This window comes from Amblyomma maculatum, chromosome 1 (assembly GCF_055883805.1).
Source record: "Amblyomma maculatum isolate TAMU_Amacu chromosome 1, ASM5588380v1, whole genome shotgun sequence".
NCBI classification, from domain to species: domain Eukaryota; kingdom Metazoa; phylum Arthropoda; class Arachnida; order Ixodida; family Ixodidae; genus Amblyomma; species Amblyomma maculatum.
Genome location: NC_139344.1, coordinates 499174951 through 499192635, shown reverse-complemented (window position 1 = coordinate 499192635; position 17685 = coordinate 499174951). Strand labels below are relative to the sequence as shown.

The 17685-nt window shown below is 44.4% G+C and overlaps 1 protein-coding gene and 1 long non-coding RNA gene across 3 annotated transcripts in view; one reads left to right on the top strand and one right to left on the bottom strand.

Annotated features, from left to right (window-relative positions):
- Window positions 1-17685, top strand: part of LOC146210302 (uncharacterized) — a 190728-nt gene that overhangs the window by 30088 nt on the left and 142955 nt on the right. For both annotated transcript variants that reach the window (XM_084609140.1, XM_084609147.1), the window contains exon 3: window positions 16727-16911. The gene's annotated coding sequence lies outside the window, so the exon portion shown is untranslated. The remainder of the gene's footprint in view (window positions 1-16726; window positions 16912-17685) is intronic.
- Window positions 10566-12041, bottom strand: LOC146210305 (uncharacterized). Its single transcript, XR_014703522.1, has 3 exons — window positions 11980-12041; window positions 10777-10980; window positions 10566-10698 (listed from the first exon to the last, which is right to left on the bottom strand). It is a non-coding gene; the product is annotated as an uncharacterized LOC146210305 (long non-coding RNA).

Below are 17685 nucleotides of genomic sequence, written 5' to 3'. Positions count from 1 at the left end.
TCGCCATTACGACCCTACTGCACCTACAGAACTTCACACCGATGCCAGTGGTGCTGGCCTCGGCGCCGTCCTCGCCCAGTGCAAGCCTGGCTTCTCCGAATACGTTGTCGCCTATGCAAGCCGTGCTCTCACCAAAGCCGAGTCCAACTACTCCGTTACCGAAAAGGAGTGCTTAGCAATCGTGTGGGCTGTAACGAAGTTCCGCCCTTACTTATACGGCCACTCCTTCGAGGTAGTTACAGATCATCACGCTCTCTGCTGGCTCGCGTCTCTCAAGGATCCGTCTGGCCGTCTCGGGCGCTGGGCTCTCAGGCTTCAGGAATACGACATCCGTGTAGTGTACCGCTCTGGCCGCAAGCACTCTGACGCCGACGCTCTTTCTCGGTCACCGGTGCGCTCGCCTAACTCATCGTCCCCTCCTCAAGCATTCTTGTCAGCACTCACCATTGAGGATATGCCTTTCAAGCAACGACAAGATCCTTGGGTTTCTAACCTGCTGGATATCCTTGGCACTACTTCCGCGGCTACGCATCCTCGGGCACTCCGCCGACAGGCCTCCCATTTCGCCATTCGGGACGGCCTTCTCTACCGCAGGAACTACAACTCAGACGGCAGAACGTGGCTTCTTGTCATTCCGCACCACCTCCGCTCCGAGGTTTGTGCCCATCATCACATTGACCCTCAAAGCGCTTATGCCGGCGTCCTCAAAACCTATGATCGAATTCGTCAGAGGTACTACTGGCGGGGAATGTACAATTTCGTACGGCGCTACATTCGCTCTTGTACCGCCTGTCAACAACGCAAGATTCCTCGCCACCCCGCTGGCCCTCTCCAGCCTTTACCTTGTCCAGCTCGCCCGTTTGATCGCGTGGGAATCGACCTTTATGGTCCGCTACCATGCACTGCCGCTGGTAATCGACGGGTCATCGTCGCAGTCGATCACCTGACCCGTTACGCCGAGACTGCTGCACTTTCCGCGGCGACAGCCCGAGAGGTAGCCCATTTTCTTCTACACCACTTCATTCTTCGACACGGCGCCCCTCGCGAGCTACTCAGGGATAGAGGTCGTGTCTTTCTTTCCGAAGTAGTCCAAGAGCTCTTGTCGTCTTGCAAATCGATACATCGGGCTACAACCGCGTATCACCCGCAGACAAACGGCCTCACGGAGCGCTTCAACCGTACGCTTGGGGACATGCTCGCAATGTATGTTACATCTGAATCGGGAAGCTCCAACTGGGACCAGGTACTGCCATTCGTAACGTTCACGTACAACACTGCCACCCAAGCAACAACTGGGTTTTCGCCCTTCTTTCTCTTATATGGCCGTGAACCATCTTGTACTATGGACACAATTTTGCCATACCATCCAGATGCCTCTGCGTACAGTGCTTTGTCAGATATTGCACAGAAGGCTGAGGTGCCGTCAGCTTGCTCGCACGTTTACCTCCGACACTCAAGGCTATCGCAAAGATCAGCATGATACCGATACCCCTGCTCCCACGTTCCTGGCCGACAGCTTCGTTTGGCTATGCGTTCCTGCCACCAACAAACTAGACACCAAATACCACGGACCTTATCGCGTCTTGGAACGCACATCCCCTGTGAACTACGTCATCGAGCCAGTCACCCCTTCTTCCGACCACCGCCGTCGCGGCCGCGAGGTTGTCCACGTTAGCCGCCTCAAGCCATATTACAACCCTCTGGTCGTCTCTTCTCCCTGAGTCGCCAGGATGGCGACTTCTTCACGCGGGGGAAATGTAAAGAAGACAAAGAACAGAAAAACGCTGCGGCATCGCCATCACCATCGCTTGTCTCCGGCGCCCATCTCGCTCACGCTGAAGCTGTGCCCTGCGGCTGGTAATTCGACCCTGCTGTGCCCGAAGTACTGCCAGTGCTAGACGTTCCAGCCAACCATTAAATCCACATTTCAAATACAAGTCGTTAACGTCGAATGAAAATCCCTGCAGTTTTTTATCGTGATCCCATCCTTTTATGAAGGTGATTACTTCGTCAGAATTTTTTATTCTAAAAGGGTCATTGATAGTTAAAACGTTCAGTTTCTGTTGCAAGTATTTTGCGACCTGCTTCTGCCATGTCCCTACTTCTGAAACTATTGCACGAAATGGCCAGTTGGGTTTATGGGTCTTTGCAGAGAAGAAAATTTCAAGGTTGCTCTTGTGACAGTTCTCAATCATACTCGACAACTTGTTTAAATTCAACTTGTTAGTTAGCTTTTTTGCTTGACTCTTAATTTTCGACATTTTTACATCATCGGGCTTGTCAAACACTGCAAGGACGCTATCCATTGCTTTCGACATGTACACATCTCTAGTTAAAACAACAAAACCTCCATCTTTGTCTGCAGGAAGAAGAGACAGAGAGTTATTTTTCAGCCAATTAACTGTTTTGAACAAGGGGAGCTTCCTGCCTGCCTGTCTGTACTTTGCTAAAACGTCTACACCTTCAGAGATGCAACGGTCTTCTTTGGTCTTCTCTGCGCGTCGAGAAACTTGTTTCACCATCGCCAAGAGCTCCGGTCTCGAAGTTTTTGGCTCGACCGCAAACTTGGGCCCCCGGCCAAGGACTTGCCTGATTTTGTCGGGCAGGGAGATGCCCTCCATGACATGGATCTGTTGTCTGGTAGCTGGAGCCCTCTTAGGAAGCAGTGCACGAAGCGCTTGGAGCGTCTGTTGCCAAAGGAACTCGGTGGTGCAGTCGATGGACCGAGATAATTGGTGCCACTGCGCTTTTGAATGTTCTGGCTCAGCATGGAACTGTACCAAGACCTTCAAGCGCTCCTTGTACGCTCGCACTTGCTGAAGCCATTCAGACCTGAGAATCTTGCAGAGTCTTCTTCCATGGCTTGCCGAAGGTTGAACGCCGCCAAATAAGGCTGATGCATCAGGTGGGAGGATTCTCTTGCGAACGCAAAACCCGAGTGAGCGTGCTCGGCAAGCCGCCACGGCGACTACTGGTACCACATGGAAAGGATTAGGAACACATGCAAAAGAGCCCTTTGTAATAGAAATAAAGTTCCATAATACAACATTTTTGGCGAGTTGGTTACGTACATTCATTATTACAGCGCAAAGACGGATGGGACAAGAAGAGGACAGAACAGCGCTGACCAACACACATGGGACGGAGTGAAATGAAGGGCGAGATCTAAGAACCTGATAGTGTCATTAAGTGGTGTTTCCTGTGTTATAACCAATGGTTCAAGACACTCTGTGAACACTGAATGAATCTTTAGGAACTGCAGGAATTAAGAATTAGGAATTAAGGAATTAAGAGACTCTTAATTAGGAATTAAGAGTCAAGCAAAAAAGCCAACTAACAAGTTGAATTTAAACAAGTTGTCGAGTATGATTGAGAACTGTCACAAGAGCAACCTCGAAATTTTCTTCTCTGCAAAGACCCATAAACCCACCTGGCCGTTTCGTGCAATAGTTTCAGAAGTAGGGACATGGCAGAAGCAGGTCGCAAAATACTTGCAACAGAAACTGAACGTTTTAACTATCAATGACCCTTTTAGAATAAAAAATTCTGACGAAGTAATCACCTTCATAAAAGGCTGGGATCACGATAAAAAACTGCAGGGATTTTCACTCGATGTTAAAGACTTGTATTACACAATTACGCAGGCGGAGATACTGTCAGCTGTGAATAACCACATTGAAAAGCATGGTGTCATAGCTTTCCAAAACGAGTGCGGAATTGCTGCAGGTGCCTTCCTAGAATTGTTATCATTTTATCTTAGTTCGACTTTTGTAGATTGGAATGGGGATATGTACATTCAGAAAGACGGAATATGTATTGGTTCATGCCTAGCCCCGATTCTGAGCGATATGTTTTTGGCCTTGCGTGACAAAACACTGCAAGATCGTTTGGAAGGGTTTAGTGTGTGCCGCATTTTTAGATTTGTTGACGATTACTTTGTGTTTGTACAGTATGACAACCTCAGCTTTGAGCAGCAGTTCCTAAAGATTCATTCAGTGTTCACAGAGTGTCTTGAACCATTGGTTATAACACAGGAAACACCACTTAATGACACTATCAGGTTCTTAGATCTCGCCCTTCATTTCACTCCGTCCCATGTGTGTTGGTCAGTGCTGTTGTGTCCTCTTCTTGTCCCGTCCATCTTTGCGCTGTAATAATGAATGTACGTAACCAACTCGCCCAAAATGTTGTATTATGGAACTTTATTTCTATTACAAAGGGCTCTTTTGCATGTGTTCCTAATCCTTTCCATGTGGTACCAGTAGTCGCCGTGGCGGCTTGCCGAGCACGCTCACTCGGGTTTTGCGTTCGCAAGAGAATCCTCCCACCTGATGTATCAGCCTTATTTGGCGGCGTTCAACCTTCGGCAAGCCATGGAAGAAAACTCTGCAAGATTCTCAGGTCTGAATGGCTTCAGCAAGTGCGAGCGTACAAGGAGCGCTTGAAGGTCTTGGTACAGTTCCATACTGAGCCAGAACATTCAAAAGCGCAGTGGCACCAATTATCTCGGTCCATCGACTGCACCACCGAGTTCCTTTGGCAACAGACGCTCCCAGCGCTTCGTGCACTGCTTCCTAAGAGGGCTCCAGCTACCAGACAACAGATCCATGTCATGGAGGGCATCTCCCTGCCCGACAACATCAGGCAAGTCCTTGGCCGGGGGCCCAAGTTCGCGGTCGAGCCAAAAACTTCGAGACCGGAGCTATTGGCGATGGTGAAACAAGTTTCTCGACGCGCAGAGAAGACCGAAGAAGACCGTTGCATCTCTGAAGGTGTAGACGTTTTAGCAAAGTACAGACAGGCAGGCAGGAAGCTCCCCTTGTTCAAAACAGTTAATTGGCTGAAAAATAACTCTCTGTCTCTTCTTCCTGCAGACAAAGATGGAGGTTTTGTTGTTTTAACTAGAGATGTGTACATGTCGAAAGCAATGGATAGCGTCCTTGCAGTGTTTGACAAGCGCGATGATGTAAAAATGTCGAAAATTAAGAGTCAAGCAAAAAAGCTAACTAACAAGTTGAATTTAAACAAGTTGTCGAGTATGATTGAGAACTGTCACAAGAGCAACCTTGAAATTTTCTTCTCTGCAAAGACCCATAAACCCAACTGGCCGTTTCGTGCAATAGTTTCAGAAGTAGGGACATGGCAGAAGCAGGTCGCAAAATACTTGCAACAGAAACTGAACGTTTTAACTATCAATGACCCTTTTAGAATAAAAAATTCTGACGAAGTAATCACCTTCATAAAAGGATGGGATAACGATAAAAAACTGCAGGGATTTTCACTCGACGTTAAAGACTTGTATTACACAATTCCTCAGGCGGAGATACTGTCAGCTGTGAATAACCACATTGAAAAGCATGGTGTCATAGCTTTCCAAAACGAGTGCGGAATTGCTGCAGATGCCTTCCTAGAATTGTTATCATTTTATCTTAGTTTGACTTTTGTAGATTGGAATGGGGATATGTACATTCAGAAAGACGGAATATGTATTGGTTCATGCCTAGCCCCGATTCTGAGCGATATGTTTTTGGCCTTGCGTGACAAAACACTGCAAGATCGTTTGGAAGGGTTTGGTGCGTGCCGCATTTTTAGATTTGTTGACGATTACTTTGTGTTTGTACAGTACGACAACCTCAGCTTTGAGCAGCAGTTCCTAAAGATTCATCCAGTGTCCACAGAGTGTCTTGAACCATTGGTTATAACACAGGAAACACCACTTAATGACACTATCAGGTTCTTAGATCTCGCCCTTCATTTCACTCCGTCCCATGTGTGTTGGTCAGCGCTGTTGTGTCCTCTTCTTGTCCCGTCCGTCTTTGCGCTGTAATAATGAATAATTTTTGCTGTAATGCATTGATGAAAAGTTGCCTCTTTCCTTTTCGGTGAATTGAGTACAAAAATGAGATGGCTTAGCTCTACTTTGCCTGGATGTACTTAGCGACTACATCGAAATCAGAAGTTAATTTCTCCAGTCTTCTGCGCCGTTCATCAGCAGCTAAACTCTCCTTGGCTTGCATGTCGAGCGTGTCTAAGTTCACCGGCATTCTATAATTCGTTTACAGGAAACGAAAGGCACAGCATCTGTCACTCGCGGTAGGCAAGAAGTGCCGCCAGGCAGTGTTGGAGTGCACTCATTCTCGCTTGGGCCTCATAGCTCACAGCAGATGGGCGGCGTCACATCCTTGACATCACCTGAATTGAGTGACTTAAATATTTTAGTCTTTGGTACTTTCAAATTTCGTGCCAGTCGCAGTATCTGTCACTCGCGGAATCCTGCTATCATCCTCACTGTACACAAGCAGAATTTTCGATTCCTGGATGGAGATTAATCTTTTTTTTTTTATGAAGAGGAGTCGCACACTTCTTAAGCGTTGCTAGGCAACGCCGGCAGAACTTGGCGAAGGGGCTGCGCAGCTGGCCTTGGTTGTGACGTCACGCGGCCTTAGCATAAGCGAAGCTCGGCTCCGACCATTGTAGTGAAGCTTTTCGCTTAAAAAATTTCTTCTCGTGTAAGAGTCCTTCGAATTTCAGACTAACGTAAAACTAGATCTTCGTAAGCAATATACAAACCACCTTATTTTTTTTTCTTGTGCTCAAACCTTTTTATAACAACTGTATAGACCTTTTTAGTTTCGATGCCTGGGTGCAGCCATCTTAGTTTGATGGTGGCGCCCTGTATAAACCAAACTGCGGAACGTCCGCTCCGGTGCCTCTTGACGCCATCTTGGGCTGTGCTGTGCGTGTTGATGCTGCGGTGCGGCAGTGTAAAAGTGCTGTTTCGTGGTGCTCGTGAAAGCTATCTGACACCTTGGTGCTATTTGTGCTTTGTTTGAGCGCGTCAGGAAACCGTATACCAGCAGTTTGACATAGCGGCTGCTGTTGGAAACAGCACAGCGGTCGGGGTGGCTGCGAAGGACTGCGCTCCACTTCCGCAGTGAGGATGTATCTGTTATATCTTTCACGATACATGCATTTTTAATTATATTTTATTATCGCAATGGTAACTGCACACACAAACACACAGCGAATGAACCGTATGGGCAGCTACCGAATTCGGAATGCAGATACTGTGAAAGATGCTTTCCAGTTATCGCCGCATTGATTTAACATGAAGTGCGATCCATGTCGATATACGATCGAGCTGCATTGCTTAAACAATGTATACTTTCAAGTTAAACTATGGTTCAAGACATAAAAGAATTAGGGTAAAGTACCATCCTTCGACGTTTTTATAAAGCCTCGGTGTTCGTCCTGCGGCGAGACAACATCGTATACCCCCGTCCCATACGTCGTAGCAGCATCGTTTGCACGACGTATTTTGCAGCAAAACTTCAAAAAAACTTGTGCTCTCAGCGGCACCGTGAAAGTAAACCACAAATTCACAGCGCATACGGCAGCGTTTATGAAAGCGGCGCCACCCGCTGGTGCGGCGGACTACGGCACTCTCGTCGAGCGCTACTCCCTAGTCGTCGCTAGGCCTAAATTGTTTCGCATCGAAGGCACATCCGACGACGCTTTGTAATTGCTCAGCGCTAGAGTAAATGGTCTCTCATGGAACTGCCTTACTGCCGATCTAATAGTATCAGTAAAAGAAAGATGTAAATTTCGGTGATGCCTTAGCAGTAGAGCCAGCGTGCAGATGATGAGCCGCACCAGCGGTAATGTGCTGCGTAACTTACTTGTATTGCAATTATCAATAACACGGTATAGGCCAGAAATCCGCAAGAAATATATATATATATATATATATATTTTTTTGCTGTCGGCTTATTGTTTACGTTAAGAACAGATTATAGCACACTCTTGCGTTGGCGGAAAAGATCCACCGTATCGTTGGCGCGGAGGGCTTGCGGGAGGCACGGCCTGCCCAGGCGTGCGTGGCTACTACGGCGGAGGAAGTGAAGTGGGCATCATATTCGTGAGTCCGTCATTGGTACTAAGTTTATCTGGCTTACATAAAACGTTCATAAGCTAATTAAATAAGGTTAGACTGGAAAGCGGTGAAGCAGAAACATATCAGAGCCAAACTCGCACTGTCGATGCATGCTTCCCGCATACGCTCTCGGCAATCATGTTGCGATTTCTTTGATTCTTTGCGCAGTCCACGATCACTCATTGCTGTCCCGATGACGTTACCACTGAAAAGGGCGCTAATAAATGTATTTCAGTCTCTCAATTGACGATATACCGAGGTGCAAGGCCGCTCTGCTATGCATGAAGCGTGCGAATGCTCTCAGTAAAACGGTCTATACAAGCGGCACTTTTTATCAGGAATCGGGACATTGTCGGTACAAATTTTTTTTGTTCTTTTAGTTAATTTTTGTAGCTTGAGATGCATCATTTCTGGCCTTTTAAAAATTGCATTTGAAATGTATGAGCAGTTTGAGCTTTTGGTTGGTTTGCTAAATCATTTCACTTCATTTGAGCTCAGCAACATTCAAGAAAAAATTCCCATATTGCAATAAATTACAGTGCACTGTATGTTCGGATGAAAATTTAATTGTGCGGCTTGTTGCAGAAATGCAAAGTTCAATTAAGTTGGTAGCAATGCTTGCACATTCGATTGTATAAAAAGGGAGCCATTTGAGAATCACCAAGCCAGTTTTGCAGCGAAATGACAGCATGGGACGAAAATGACTGCAGAGCTTAGCTTCAAAATTGCTTTCTGTTATGTAAAGAAAAGATTTCAAAGATTTCTTAGCAAAACATAAAATAACAGGCTATCAGCTGAATTGCTTTTCACATTTTTGCAGCGAGCACCTTAGTATGCAATTTTCATCTGAATACACAGTACACTACAGAATGTTTGTAAATTTGGCATTTTTCATGTAAGCTATTTATTGAAGCTGAGGGGAAATATTGTCTTGCCGAATAGCACATATCAAAGGTGAAATTATAGCCTAACAGAAAAACACACTCACATGGAAGGCAACAGGACCCAAGGTTGACTAACAACTCATCTTTATTCCAGGGCGCAGAAGAATATAAAGGTGAGAGGGAATGTGGGGCATTAACACAAAAAATGCTCTCAGTCATCACGTATAAGTCAGTGCCATGGGGTGAAAGCAAAATAAAAACTTATGACCTGTTAAAGCAGGTGTTAGTGTGTTTTGTGCGACGCCACGGACCCCGAGCACCCACGCTTAGCCGTGCGTGGCATCGTCGTGTTTGGGGAAAAGGGGATCCTGGTGTTTGAGCCGATGCCGAGTGTTTGAAACGGCCCCTCGGCGGAGGCAACACACCACTTTGGCCCACGCTTCCCGGATTGACCCACCTTTCCTGTCCACCCCTCCATCGTTTACTTTCCTATCCCCTTTCTTACAACTGTCCTGTCTTCTCTTACCTTCTTCGTTTCTTCCTACTTCCAGGCTGTGAGGGTTACCCTTGTGTGGCTAACCACCCTGAGTTACGTCATATTTGGTTATAGTCGGGGTGTACGGCTGGCGTGAGCAGGACCTTACAAGCTCCTGTTCCATCCCCTTGTTGGGCTCCATGGTGGGTGGCCGCCACCCTGGCCGAACAGACAATATTTTTTATGGCTTCTTCTCTACCTTCAAGTGGAAAACGGGGGCGCACCGATGAAACAGCTAAGTTTTTCCCAAAGAATGCCACCAACTTTTCACGTTTACACGTTATCCAAAATCAGCTAGACTGATTTCACCATTTCTGGTTACCAAGACACTAACCGAGGCGATTGACCAAGGGTACAAAGTGAAAAAGCTACCGAACGGCGACCTCCTTTTGGAAGTTCTGTATAATCATCAGTTCGAGAAAAAAGTGACATCCTTTGGAAACTGCCCAGTAACAATCTCCCAACACCTGTTCATTGAACACAGTGTGTGGAGTCATTTCCGACTATAACCTAAGGTACTTGAGCGAAGAAGAACTGCTCGAAGGACTAAAAGACCAGAATGTCACTCAGGTTTATAGAATCAAAATCAGACGAGATAACAGCGAGACACCGATCAAGCACATAGTTCTTACCTTCTCATCGAGCACACTGCCCGAAGAGGTGGGCTACACAAAGATAAAACTAAAACCATACATAGCGAGACTGTAGCGCAAAGCAGACAGGACACACGAGAAGAATGAACAACACGAGCGCTAACTTGCAATAATCTTTATTTCAGTCATGCAGCACATTTATACGCCAAAGATAGGAAATCACTTGTGCTGACAGTATCACCGCCGGAGAAAAGAGAGTTCTTTATCGCATAAACTAATAGACGGAGTGCTAACACAAGTCTCTCCGCAAGCATTTATCTTCTCAGCTTCAATTATCATTCGCGTGGTCATGTCAAAATTTCTTGCTAGCACAACTGTTTGTTCCAAGTACGGTTTGCAAGTTTTCGATTCACAAGAAAGAATATGATCAACAAGAGTACTACTCTTCCCATTCTTGACGTTACGTGCGTGTCCCATTAATAAAGATTGTTGGAAGTTAGCGCTCGTGTTGTTCGTTCTTCTCGTGTGTCCTGTCTGCTTTGCGCTACAGTCTCGCTATGTTCACGCACCAACAAGCCCAAAAAGCCACCCTTTAAAACCATACATACCAAACCCACGTCGCTGTTGTCAGAAGTATGGCCATGGCTCGCAGACCTGCTGAGGCCAACTCACCTGCGCTAAGTGTGCTTCACACGAGCATCCCGCAGAAGACTCTGAGGGCAGCCATGCAGCTTACTCTTGCACATGCCCTACCTGGAAACAAGAAAAGGATATTCTCACATTGAAAGTCCAAGAAAACTTAACTTACAGGGAAGCGCGACAGAAGCTTACCTCTTCTCCGAATCCTTCATACTCTGCTGTGACGCAACAGGGGGCCGCATCACAGCAGTCTCTCACCCCTGGCCAGGCCACACATGGTGAGCCTCGTTTGCCCCCAAGGTGGAGGGAGCTACTCCACCACCCCCAAAGTGCGGACCTCTACGTCAGCCAGCCCCAAGGTTTCTTCAATCACGGCGAGGCCCAACACAAATGTGTCTGTGCGTCCAGCACGTCCGAGGACGCAATGGACACAACGAAAAATGATCATTCGGGGCTGTCAACATCAGACAGCAAAGTAGAAAGGAAAAAGCTAGTCTCCTCTAAAGATGGCCTTTCTTGTCCTGTAGAGAACTACAGCGATATAACACTCTTGCCTCTAGCACTGTGTCTACAGGAAACCAGTCTCGGTGCAAAACATTCAAATATACTGAAAAAATATAAAGATTTTCGCCTGGACTGAGAGCAAGCCAGCAGGTGGTGTTGCCATCATTGTCAAAAATACCATTGCAGCAAACAAACATAAACTTAACATTAGGTTTGAAGCGGTGGCAGCCACCTTCAGTTCAGTTCAGTCGTTCAGTCGTGTCCGATTCTTCGTGACCCTATGGACCATGTCACGCCATGCTTTCCGGTCTCACTATCTTCCTAACATCACATAACTTCATCTGCAGTGCCTCGAGGATGCCATCTAACCATCACGTTCGCTGCCTACCCCTTCTCCGGCGACCCTCAACCTTACTTACTTTCAAAACAATAACGGTATGCTGTGTTTATATTGAGCCACACCAGACTGTAGCTCTTCATGACCTTGAAGATCTCCTTAATCAACTACCGGAGCCATACGTGTTAGTTGGAGATTTTAACGCGCATTCCCCCTTTTGGGGAAGTGAGAAAAGCGATCCACGAGGACAGATTATAGAAGATTTTATTTTATCTAACAATGTCTGTTTATTAAATACCGGCAAACCGACCTACTGTTACCGAGCACAGGACAAATGAGTGTTTTAGATCTATCTTTTTTTTCATCCTCAGTTTTTAACGATTTTAATTGGGATATTTTAGATAATCCTTACCAATAGTAATTAACCTATCATCATCAAAAACCACAGCACTGGAGGCTACATCTAGCAGAGAAAAAGCCAGGCTACATGAAGCATTTTCCAAAAATCTCTCAATTGACGAATTAAATGAAAAGTTTACAGATTGTATACTTACCGCCGCAGAATTTGCGATCCCACAGTCCTCGGGAATAGTACATCAAGGCCATAAGGTCTGCTATTCTTGTAGGAAAGCAGAAAAAACAACAAAATAAAGCCGCAGATACCCAACCTATGAAAACTTAGTCAATTTTAAAAAAGCAAGAGCGAAAGCACGCTATACCCGACAAAATGCTGAAAAGGACTCGTGGCAAAGATATGTAACCTCCATAAACAGTTCAGCTACATCAAAAAAAAAAAAATTGTGGCAGCAGGTTCAGATACTAATTGGCAAATTTTCACCTTTTATAATCCCCCTCCTAACACCTGGTATTCAAACCACTCTAATGGAACAAGCAAATATATTAGGGGAACACTTTGCTACAGTCTCTAGTTCATCCCACTATACACAGCCTTTCTTAAAATATAAAAGTATGGCCGAGAAATATAGACTCCCAATAATTGGTGGCACAAACGAACCTTATAACAGAAAATTTACAGCCCATGAATTAAATACAATACTCTATGCGGAAAAAAAAAAACAGCCCCAGGACCTGACAAAATGCACTATGAAATGTTGGCGCACCTTTCTGATTCCGCAGTAGAAGCACTTTCGAAATTTTTTAACAAAATATTCACACTAGGAAAGATACCCGATGCATGGAAGAGAGCCGTTATAGTTCCATTCCTTAAACCCGGAAAGCCGCCTACCTCCCCTTCTAGCAACAGGCCCTTACGAGCTGTCTTGCTAAATCTTTTGAGAGTATATTAAACATTAGGCTAACTTTTATTCTGGAATCACGTAAATTTCTCGACATTATTCAGTGTGAGTTTAAAAAAGCCTGCTCAACAACAGATCATCTCGTTAGGCTTGAAGATACAATCCGAGAAGAATTTATACACAAACAGCATTGCCTTGCCGTTTTTTTCGACATAGAGAAAGCATATGATACAACTTGGAGATTTGGTATTCTGCGTGACCTAGCAGATTTAGGCATCCGCGGCAAAATGTTAAACTGTCTAAACGATTTCCTTTCAAACCGCTCGTTCAATGTACGCCTGGACTCAACCCTCTCGAGTACTTTCACTCAAGAGAATGGTGTGCCTCAAGGATGCATTTTAAGCACTACTTTATTTGTTATTAAAATAAATTAATTGTCCAGAAGAATCACGAAATCTATTATGTATTCACTCTACGTTGACAATCTCCAAATTGCATGCGCATCATCAAACATATCAACGTGTGATCGGCAGATACAGTTAACAATAAATAGGTTAGTTACATGGGCGGACAAAAATGGTTTCCAGTTTTTCCCACAGAAATCAGTGGTTCTCACTCAGACGAGGACCGACCCTTACTTGCACCTAAAAGAAACTGTGCTACCCATCAAAAGCGAGCACAAATTTCTTGGTATTACTTTTGATAAAAAGCTAACCTTTCTACCTCACATAAACATTCTCAAGAAGAAAGGAGCACACTCATTAAACATACTTAAGATACTCTCAAGAAAACACTGGGGTTCTGACAGAGCTTGTCTTTTAAATGTCTATCGGTCTGTAACCCGCTCTGTTAGATTATGGATGTAATAGTGTATGGGTCAGGGAGACCTTCTTATCTGAAACAGCTGAACCCAGTACACAACTTAGGTTTACGGCTCTCAACTGGTGTATATAGAACATCTGCTGCACATAGCAGCATTTATATTGAAACAAATGAACAATGCTTACATGCGCATATGTACTCAAAATAAGGTCTCTGCTGAAACATGTCTGTTACCCCATAGTTACCCAGTGCCCATCTAGAACACTCTGAAAACAAACCTCAGACAATCAGACCAATAAGTCTTCGTTTTGAACAGATATGCCAAGAATTAGACATTCTCTTCCAAATATTGCCCAAAAATCCAGTCCACTGCCAACCTGGTACCATTTCCCTGCTGCACACGACATTACACTAACACATTTCCATAAGAAATAAACGCCACATGAACACATACTACAGGAGTTCTTGGCACTAAATGAAAAATACATAGAGTTCTACACAGATGGGTCTAAAAGAGTTTCATGTTGGAAGTGTTGTGATACAAGGAAAATGGGGGAAAAAATAGTACAGTTACCGGAGTTCTTATCAATTTTCGCAGCCGAATGTCACGCTATTTCTTTAGCAGTAGAAAAAATATTAAAGACCAGTATTGAAAATAGCATCATTTATACCAATTCTCTCAGCGTTATCACAGCATTAAATCATAGAAATGCTACAGAACCTCTAATCAGAGACATCATACATAATATAATAGCTGCAAAAACACGGGGACATACAATTAAATTCTGTTGGGTGTCAAGCCACGTTGGAATCAGCGGCAATGAAAGAGCTGGTGCATGTGCCGCAGCAGCCCGTCATACTAAAATACAGCCAGTCAACGCACCACATAAAGATGTTCTAAGACTTGTAAAGAAAAAATTGAGAGTAAATTTAAAGAAAAAATTGAGAGTAAAATGGCAGACATCATGGAACAACGAAATAAATAAGTTACACCTTGTCAAACCGATCATTGAAGAATGGAAATCTTGCAGTTACCAAAAACGTTTTATCGAAGTCATTTTATGTCGTCTTCGCATCGGACACGCTCATCTGACACATTTTATGTTGTCTTCGCATCGGACACGCTCATCTGACACATAGCTTCATTCTAAAGAAAAAAGACGGACCTCTGTGTCAAGGATGCGGAGGTGAACTAACAATAATACACATCCTACTTTCATGTACTAAACTAGAGAACTTAAGGAAAAATTTTACACATTTTTACACAGAACAGATCCCTCTCCATCCCAGCCTGTTGTTGGGAGAAGTTGCATTGGTTGAAGTGAACAATGTTCTCCATTTCCTAAAGGATGCAAACCTTCTGATAACGAACTTAAAAAAAAAAAAAAAATCAGTCCTTATTTACAAAATAAACATAAACCTTGTTCCTGGCGCATGATAGCCTGGATTGCTTATGCACCAAAAAACCCAATACAATACAACAAAACTTATGAATGCGTTTGATGTAAAAGGCCATCATGGGAGAGATTAAAAGCTAAAACCAGTACGTGAGGAAACGCGGCTGAAGTACCAGCGCCCCGATCACAACAAAAGGGGGGGGGGGGTGGAATGGCGGTAGCTGGAGACACCAATAAGAACTAGCTTAGTCAAGCACTAGGGTGCTAAAAACTTGTACTAAAAAAAAAAAAAAACATGGTATAAAGAATTGGTATAAATGATGCTATTTTCAATACCGGTCTTTAATATTTTTTCTACTGCTAAAGAAATAGCGTGACATTCGGCTGCGAAAATTGATAAGAACTCCGGTAACTGTACTATTTTTTCCCCCATTTTCCTTGTATCACAACACTTCCAACATGGAACTCTTTTAGACCCATCTGTTTACATGTGTAAAATTTTTCCTTAAGTTCTCTAGTTTAGTACATGAAAGTAGGATGTGTATTATTGTTAGTTCACCTCCGCATCCTTGACACAGAGGTCCGTCTTTTTTCTTTAGAATGAAGCTATGTGTCCGAGGTATTTCTTCTTCTTTTTGGTGAGTGCCACAAGACAGTGCTGATTAAGATCCCCGTAGTCATTAATTGCTACCGCTTCCAGCACTGTCCGCGTTAACAGCACGTTCTTTTTAGCCAAAAAGGTAGGCTTGTGCAGCATCAAGACACATTCTGTGGGCACCCAATGCCTGCAGTTTTGAGACAGAAGCCCCCCCCCCTCACCCCTCCCTAGAAGCATTGTTGGAATTCCTTGAGTGCTCCATTATAGCACTTACCAGTCCCCCCTTTTTGTTGTCATTTGTTTCCTCATGCATTGGTTTTAATCTCTTCCAGGTTGGCCACGTTCATACATTTTCTTCTTTATATTTCATCATGACAGCATTCTTCACTCCCATTTGCTTTTATATTTTAGTTGTTACTCTATTCCTTGTGTGTTTTTTTTTCTTAGGCTATAGCGTCAACTTTGACATGAAGCAATTAGCTCAGATCTACATCATCCTGGAGTAGTAAATGTTCTGGCTAAAGATTACGTTGAACTGAAAAAAAAATAAATAAAGGGATGAAGAATAATTTTTTACTGACAAGTTCTTTATGCATAATATAGAAGTACAGTTATAGATTTTTTGCAGAAATTTTGACTACAAGGGTTTTTATAATTTTTATGGACACTTATACTCCCTGAAAACTTTCTTCTGTCTGACAGCGAAGGCTACACAAGAAAGGGAATGAGTCCGGCCTTCGTTTCCATGCCACTGACAGTAGATTGTTTAGGTGATGAGGGGAGGTTGAAAGGATGGTGCAGTGTTCTCTGGCCCAACAGTATGGGGGCAACAGCCTATCTCTTTCCCTTTCTTGTGTAGCCTTCACTGCATAGCCACTGAGTTTTCCATGAATATAGTCACGCAGTAGTCAGAAAAATTCAAAAGGCTGTCACATGATGGGATTTTTGGGAAATTGCGTTTGACTGTAGTTAATGCTGTAAATTGTAAAAAATAAAATTGGAGAGGGTCAAGCACCCTGATGCATTCAACATGGAATGGTCATAAAGGAAAGATGTGTTATTGTGGTTGCTGCACTGTTCTGTCAAAATGATCCTTTCTTCCTGCATGCATTGTAAGCGCACATTATTAGCCATGTCTATAGAAAAGCTGCTACATTACGAACCCACTGTGCATGCCATTTTCAAGCTATTAAGTTTGCTGTATCATTCTTGCAATGTGCCTTTATAGCTGCAGGTCTGGTTATGGCCGGGCTGCTTGTGCCACTGAACACCGATTTGGCCCTGGAAATTGCCGGAACACCTTGGATTCGTGAAAGAGCTGCTGTCCAGAGCCGAACTGCGGAAACCTGTTTGTACATTGCCGGCTCAACTACCATGGAGCACACCAGGCCACTTTAGTCGACATATTCAAAAGTAAGTGAACTTTATCAGTAGAAATTCTATTGCACTGAATGTATTTGCAGTATTTTAGGATATGTACTTAGATCATGAGCCACTTTGGCGCTTTAAACCTCATGAACCAAGCAAGGCTGAATGTGAGAAAGAAGATGGCTTCAGAGGGTAGAGGAGGAGCCTCAGTTTGCCAATCTTGTAGCACCATCATAACTAGTGGGCTTCAGAAGAACAAAACCTAGGGAGGGAGAAGAAAGAACCCACAAATTTGGCGCAACAAACACAATCACATGAGAAGAAAACATAACAAAGGCGCACACTACCAACACTACCAACCACACTACCATCTTACACTACATTGCACATCACGATGACAAGGATAGACGACTCTTGCAAAAGAAAAACAAAAAACAAATTTGCTGCTTCTTTAGGTCCGCAACCGTCATAGCTTATGCTACACCGCACATTCAGCACGATGACAAGGATGGACGACTGTCGCAAAAAAAAAAAAATTTGCCGCTTCTTATTGTTCGCAGGTGCCATAGCTTAGGCACATTCAGCAGGACGACACGAGATGCACATCGGACATCAGCCGCCGCGTGCTGAAGGTTCACAACACACTCTAAAAAAGCAGAAAGCGTCTGACATTCTGTCTGCGACGGGCTAAGCCGGCCTGTCAGCGCATGCATAGTGCGTAGGAGAAGTAATTGCGGCGTCCAGAACTGTATTCATTAGCTACAATACCTCTTGCTGTGACATCTACACAAGTCGGCGTCGAGACAGCATTTTGTGTAA